General features: G+C 36.0%; 1 pseudogene; it reads left to right on the forward strand.

Annotated features, from left to right (window-relative positions):
• The first annotated feature begins 5,398 nt into the window (after positions 1-5,398).
• LOC128107827 (ras-related protein Rab-1A-like) lies at positions 5,399-6,465 on the forward strand (annotated as a pseudogene).
• The last annotated feature ends 494 nt before the right edge of the window (positions 6,466-6,959 follow it).

Below are 6,959 nucleotides of genomic sequence, written 5' to 3' on the forward strand. Positions count from 1 at the left end.
AAAGTTCAGTTGTTCTCTGCTACACAGCTAATTCAAGTCCACCCTGCTTTACAGGAGACCTGTTTTGAAATTAATACTACATAAATAAATAAATAATTACCATCATCATAAAACATTATCAAAATGACTATAATTTTAAAATCATACTGTATGTCTTAGAAATATTTTTAAATTAAGGATGTCTTGCATCCATCCTCTTCTAAAGATAAATAATATATAATTATTGAACTAAATATATCACTCCCCTACTAAATATTTATAGCTAAGAAGTAGAATTTATGTTCACATAATAAATTTACATGAATTAATCTAGAAATTTTCATAATTAGCAAAACAGAAAATAACTCAAATGACTTTTGAGTGATAACTAGGCAAAATATGCTATAGCCATATAATGAATATTGGTCAACAAAAGAAGTAAATGAAGTTTTGTTGTTTCAAATATAAAGACATCTCAAACAAACATTGAGTGATTTTAAAGTTTTATCTGATTTAACAGTTTTTTGGTTGGTTCCTCAGGATGTTTTAAATGAAACAGCTTGCTGCAAATAAGAGGTGATTAAGTTCTTTATAAAGCTGTCCACTGCCTTCATTTGTCTATTTATTGATTGCATTATTTGAGGCTTTGGTATTTGAGATTTTGGATTCTTCATCTACTGTAAATATCGGCCTTCTGTCAGATGTAGAGCTGACAATGACTTTTCCCTCTTCTATAGCCTTCTTCAGTGTGTTTTGTTCCTTTTTAATTTTATGCTATCCAATTTGTCAGTTTTTGCTATTGTTTCCTCACTTCCTGGAGTCACTTTCAGAAAATCATTTAACATAAGTGCAGTTGGCAAATACACATAGAAAAAAACTCAATGTCCTTAGACCTCAGAGTAATGCACAAACAACACAGTTACACTGACATTCTGTCTACCTCATTTCAGTTAGAGTGCCTATCAGCAAAGATACAAACAAGAAATTCTCACAAAAATGTGTAATTAAAGAGTCTTGCTTTTCCTTCCTTCCTTCCTTCCTTCCTTCCTTCCTTCCTTCCTTCCTTCCTTCCTTCCTTCCTTTTTTCCTTCCTTCCTTCCTACTTAATTTTATTGGTTTAGCTCTCTGAGAATATTATCCAGTGTATTTTGATCATATTCAATCCCCTTCCTCTAACTCCTTCAAGATCCATTCTACAATCCTTACCCACCTAATCTGCATTCTTTAGTTTGTGTTATTTAAACCAATCAAGACCAATTTGTACTGCTCAAATATTATTGTATTTGTGGCCTTTGTGAGAACGTGGTTAATTCACTGGAATTATACATTTTGAAAAATGGACTGTCTTCCAGCAGCTACTAATTGTCAACAGCTCCTTGGCTATGGGTGAAACTTGTACTCAGCTCCCCTCTCTATTCTCGTATTTGTTCTGGCTTAGGATTCCACAGATCTTACGTTTGCTTTGACAACCACTGTGAGTATATATATTCAACAGCCTTACGGTGCCCATAAGACTCTGTTTCCTTGTAGTCATCCATTTCCTTGGGCTCTTCTGCTACCTCTTCTACATTGATACCTGAGTCCTGTAATGAGGGAATATGATATACATGTGGTATCTAAGACTGAGCATCCCTGTCATTTGTTCTCTGCACCTTGAAAAGCTGTGTGTTTCTGTGTTAATCACTATCTACTGCAAATAGAAGCTTATCTTAGGAGGATTGAGACATGCCTCATTGTTCCTTTGAAATGTCCCCTCCCCTGTAGAAGCACTTCAGTCTATGATTTGTGTCAGAATGTAAAAAAAAAAAAAAAAAAAACTGAATGAACTTTTCATCATTGCCTACCAAGTAGTCTCTAGCTCCATAAAACACAGAAAGTAATAGAAATATATTATAAAACTAATGGAAATCTGCTTTGCTTAAGAGACATGTTTTAAATTATAACATACGCTATTTCTCTAGAAACGTTAAGAAAGTCTTAGAATAACTTTAAGATTTATTATTATTTTGAAACTTATAAAAGATGTCAAGTATTATCCTAATTGATTTCAGTTTAGCAAAGCATTCAAATCATCCTCAGTGAGAAATCTTCACACTTCACACATCCTTGCCATTCTTATTTGCATGCACTCTAAGATTAAATCTTAGAAGAGGGATCACTTCGGCAGTGCTGATCTCTGACATCTGTGAAAGTGAAAACTTTTGTTGATGTACTTAAATGATCATGATAGAAATGGATTTATTTCTAATATATAACATTTATTTAACAGGAATTTTATTAGAAATATACATATATATGCTAGTATATGTCAATTATATTTCAAAATTATTGCATTATATATATATATAACTGCATAAAACAACATGTAAACTATTTTCAGTAGCTTCAAAGTATAATAGACAAGTATTTATGTACCTTAAAAATGAATTTCGCATTACCTTCTGGCCACCACATTTATGTTACTGTATTGTGCTTTCACCTCATACACATAAGAATGCACCCACATATCAAACACATGGCACACTCACATTTGAAAATTAATTTTAAAAATATGTCGGTCTTAGTCAAGGCATTTGTAGCAATGCCTGTAGCACAGTTTCTCCTTCTTCCGCTGTCTGGCGGCTCTGAAAGTAGCAATCTGTGTTGAAGTCCTCTAAGGAGAAAGTTGGAACTGAAATTTTTTTCCAAGTGTTATTTCAAATGCAAAAACATTGTGTGACTTGTATTACTCAAGCATACTATCTTTTAGTTTAACATCAACAAACATCGTTTGGGAACTAAAGCTTCTCTACATGTGGGTATTGGTTAAATGTTTTAATATCTCAGCTTTGTAGCATGATTGTTAAAACTTGAGACAAACAATAGAATTACTATAAAGCCAAAAGAAAATCGGCATAAGTGAGGGCTGCATGAAGTTGTGGACAATCTACACATTACTGAGATTCCATGTTGGCCACACAGGATTGTGGCAGTAAAAATGTTCATAAAATCCTGAAGAGACTCACAGTTAAATTTTCTTTGTGACCCAGAATTAGTAGTATGACAAAGAGAAACTAAACACAGCATTTACCCTGAACACGATCAATCGTGATAACAGAGAATAGGCCCTGCTACAAAAAATGACTAGAAGGGCACATTAAATTGCTAAGGCAGCAATAGCTGAAAGATGGTGGAAAAACAGAGGCAGGATGCAGCACATAGATCCACCTGTCGCTGCCTGGAACTTGGAGGGGATTCAGAAGTCTTACATTAAAGTTAAACTGGGTAGTCATGGAGAGGAATATATCAATCTTACTGATTGAAGAAGCTCAACAAAGAGATGTAGGCAATCAATGTCTGCTGAGAGGGAACGAGTCAGTTTCCTCAGGGATGATTCCTAAATAGTGTTACAAGCTGTACTTGTCAGCCCTAAACATATTTTATATGAACAACACCAAAGGGACTCAGTAAGTAGTGCATGTGTGTGTGTGTGTGTGTGTGTGTGTGTGTGTGTGTGTGTGTGTGTGTGTGTGTGTGTAATGATTTATAAAAGAGAGGTCATGAATTTGAAAGGCAGTTGACAGTGATGTGGCAGGAATTGGAGTACAGAGGGGTGTGGAAATGATGTAAATACACTTTCATATTAAATTCTGTGAAAATTAAGAACTAAAGTTAAAGTGAGAGATGGAGAAGAGCTGAGCGTCTGTGTCTCTGGGCCCATAGTTTTTCTTCTCCTATTGTGGGTGCTTCGCTCTTCTGTCTGCTTTCTTCTAGTCCATCCTATTCTGATTTGTTTGATTTTCTTTTATCTTACTTCATTTTACTATTATTCCTTAGATGCCTATTTGTTTTCTGGAAAGGGAAAAAGATAGAAAGGTTAGGGATATGCATGGGAAGGGAAACTGTAATCAGAATATCTCTGAACAAAAAAAGATCTATTATCAATAAAAGAAAAATGTATAAAAGTATATTTATAAAACACAAAGGAACATTGTTTTGGTCTTTGAGTATGTAAACCCTATGCAAGTACAAAAAAATTAAAATCCAAAAATTAAGAGAACAATGTAATTGTGCTATATAAACATTGACAAAAAAATTAAAGAAATGAATAAACTTTCAACACATAAAATACAAAACCTTATTGTAGATATTAATAATGACTAATAGATTATGATATATGACCTCCCTGTGATCTCCTGTGAAAGCACCTCTGAAAAATTTTAGCACAGACTATGGAGAAGGGTGCCCTGTGATGCAAAGGGTAAGTTGATTGGCTTATGATAGTAATTATTTCACAATGTATATGTATATCAAGCCATCAAATTGTGTCTCCAAAAATATTTGATTTCAATTTAGTGATTACATATTAATAGAAATTAGAAAAACAGCATCATTGGCATTGAAATCTTAGAAAAACTTCTGAGAAAGTAACTTCAGTATTCTGAGGACAGGTTACCTTTAAAACTGCCAACAGTAATTTTATGCTAGTGAATAATAAATACAGTTTATTTGATCCTTGTGTCATTCAGTCCACAGTGTACTTTGATCATATAAAAAAATAGTTTGCTACTTAAATTTTAACCCTATTGACCCTCTGTAGACGAATTTCTAAACAGTCATATTAAATAAGAAACACAGAGCCAAATACAAGGGTGAAAGCCATAGAGATCAGAGAAATAAGAATAGACACTATCTAACCTTAGCTCACCATGCTATAGCTTCCCCAGAGAACCTGCTTCTTCCTGTCTAACCTGCGCCTTTATTGCCTTGCTGTTCTGCCTTCTCATTGGCTCTTAGCCCAGCTACCTCACTTCCTCATCACTGCCTGTCTATACAGACCTCCAGGTCTCTGGGTTGGTACTGGGATTAAAGGCGTGTGTCACCACGCTTGGCTGTGTCCTTGAACACACAGAGACTCTGCCTGCCATGTGATCAGATTAAGGATGTGGGCTACCATCACTTGACTTTTGTTTATGGCTGGCTCTCTGTGTCCTCTGATCTCTAGGCAAACTTTATTAACATACAAGTAAGATATCACCACATTTCAGCACAAGTAAAATATCACCACAACCCTCCTTTTGTTTTTTATTATATTAATTTTAAAGTCTGAAATGGCAATGCATTAAGTGTACTGAACTTCATATACCAATGCATTTTGGCTGAGATCGTTATTGTTTTCAATGTATAATAAATATAGTGGAATATTTCACTGGGCTGAGATCACCAAAGAAAATAGATGAAATCCCTGGTTCTCTGGAGGCCGTTTTGGGTGGAAGCGATCATTGAGTGGCGGTGGCTGCTGATTGTGTTCTAAGGGTCGGTGTGGGGTCCACGTTTGCTCTACTTGAACCCCTTAGCTCATTCCTTCCCTTCCATTACCCGTGGTGCGGAGAGTCGGGGCAGCGGCTGTATCAGCAAGGGCGGCGGCAGCTGCAGTGACATGAATCTTGAATATGATTATTTATTCAAGTTACTTCTGATTAGCGATTCTGGGGTTAGAAAGTCTTGCCTCCTCCTTAGGTTTGCAGATGACACGTACACGGAAAGCTACATCAGCACAATTCGTGTGGATTTCAAGATCCAAACTATAGAGTTAGACGGGAAAACAATCAAGCTTCAGATATGGGACACAGCAGGCCAGGAAAATTTTCGAACAGTCACCTCCAGTCACTACAGAGGAGTCCATGGCATCATAGTTGCTTATGATGTGACAGATCAGGAGTCCTTCAATAATATTAAACAGTGGTGCAGGAGATAGATTGCTACGCCAGTGAAAATGTCAACAAGTTGTTGGTAGGGAACAAATGTGACCTGACCACAAAGAAAGTAGTAGACTACACAACAACAAAGGAATTTGCAGATTCCCTTGGAATCCCATTTTTGGAAACCAGTACTAAGAATGCAACGAATGAAGAACAGTCTTTCTTGACGATGGCAGCTGAGATTAAAAAGCGAATGGGCCCTGGAACAAGAGCTGGTGGTGCAGAGAAGTCCAATGTTAAAATCCAGAGCACTCCAGTCAAGCAGTCAGGTGGAGGCTGCTGCTAAAATTCGCCTCCGTCCCTCTCTCACAGCAATGAATTCGCAATCTGAACCCAAGTGAAAAAACAATTTGCCTGAATTGTACTGTATGTAGCTACACTGCAACTGATTCTTACCGTTTCCACAAGGTCAGAGATTGTCAATGGTCAATACTGACTTTTTTTTTTTTATTCCCTTGATTCAAGACAGCTAACTTCATTTTCAGAACTGTTTTAAACCTTTGGGTGCTGGTTTATAAAATAATGTTTGTAATCCTTGTTGCTTTCCTGATACCAGATTGTTTCCCGTGGTTGGTTAGAATATATTTTGTTTTGATGTTTATATTGGCATGTTTGGATGTTGGGTTTAGTCTTCTGAAGATGAAGTTCAGCCAGTTAGTTTCAAACAGCACAACCAGTGTCTGTCAATTTCCATGCATAAAGTTTAGTGAAATGTTATATGTAAGATCTGATTTGCTAGTTCTTCCTTGTAGAGTCATAAACAGAAAGATTACACTATCTGATTAATAGTTTCTTCATACTCTGCATATAATTTGTGGCTGCAGAATATTGTAACTTGTTGCACACTATGTAACAAAACTGAAGATATGTTTAATAAATATTGTACTTATTGGAAATAATATCAAAAAAAAAAACAGATGAAATGATGTGAACAGAGAGCAAGGGATGTTTGGGAGGGATTTGAAGAAAAAAATAGGAGAAGGGAAAAATGATATCATCTCAATAAAATAAAATAATATATGACATTCTTTTTTTTTTTTTTTTTTTTTTTTTTGGTTTTTCGAGACAGGGTTTCTCTGTGTAGCTTTGCGCCTTTCCTGGAACTCGCTTTGGAGACCAGGCTGGCCTCGAACTCACAGAGATCCGCCTGGCTCTGCCTCCTGAGTGCTGGGATTAAAGGCGTGTGCCACCACCGCCCGGCTGACATTCTTTTGTTTATCCATTTTTACTTATTTATTT

The sequence above is a fragment of the Peromyscus californicus genome, unplaced genomic scaffold (genome assembly GCF_007827085.1).
Source record: "Peromyscus californicus insignis strain IS unplaced genomic scaffold, ASM782708v3 Scaffold_12__1_contigs__length_115047231, whole genome shotgun sequence".
NCBI classification, from domain to species: Eukaryota; Metazoa; Chordata; class Mammalia; order Rodentia; family Cricetidae; genus Peromyscus; species Peromyscus californicus.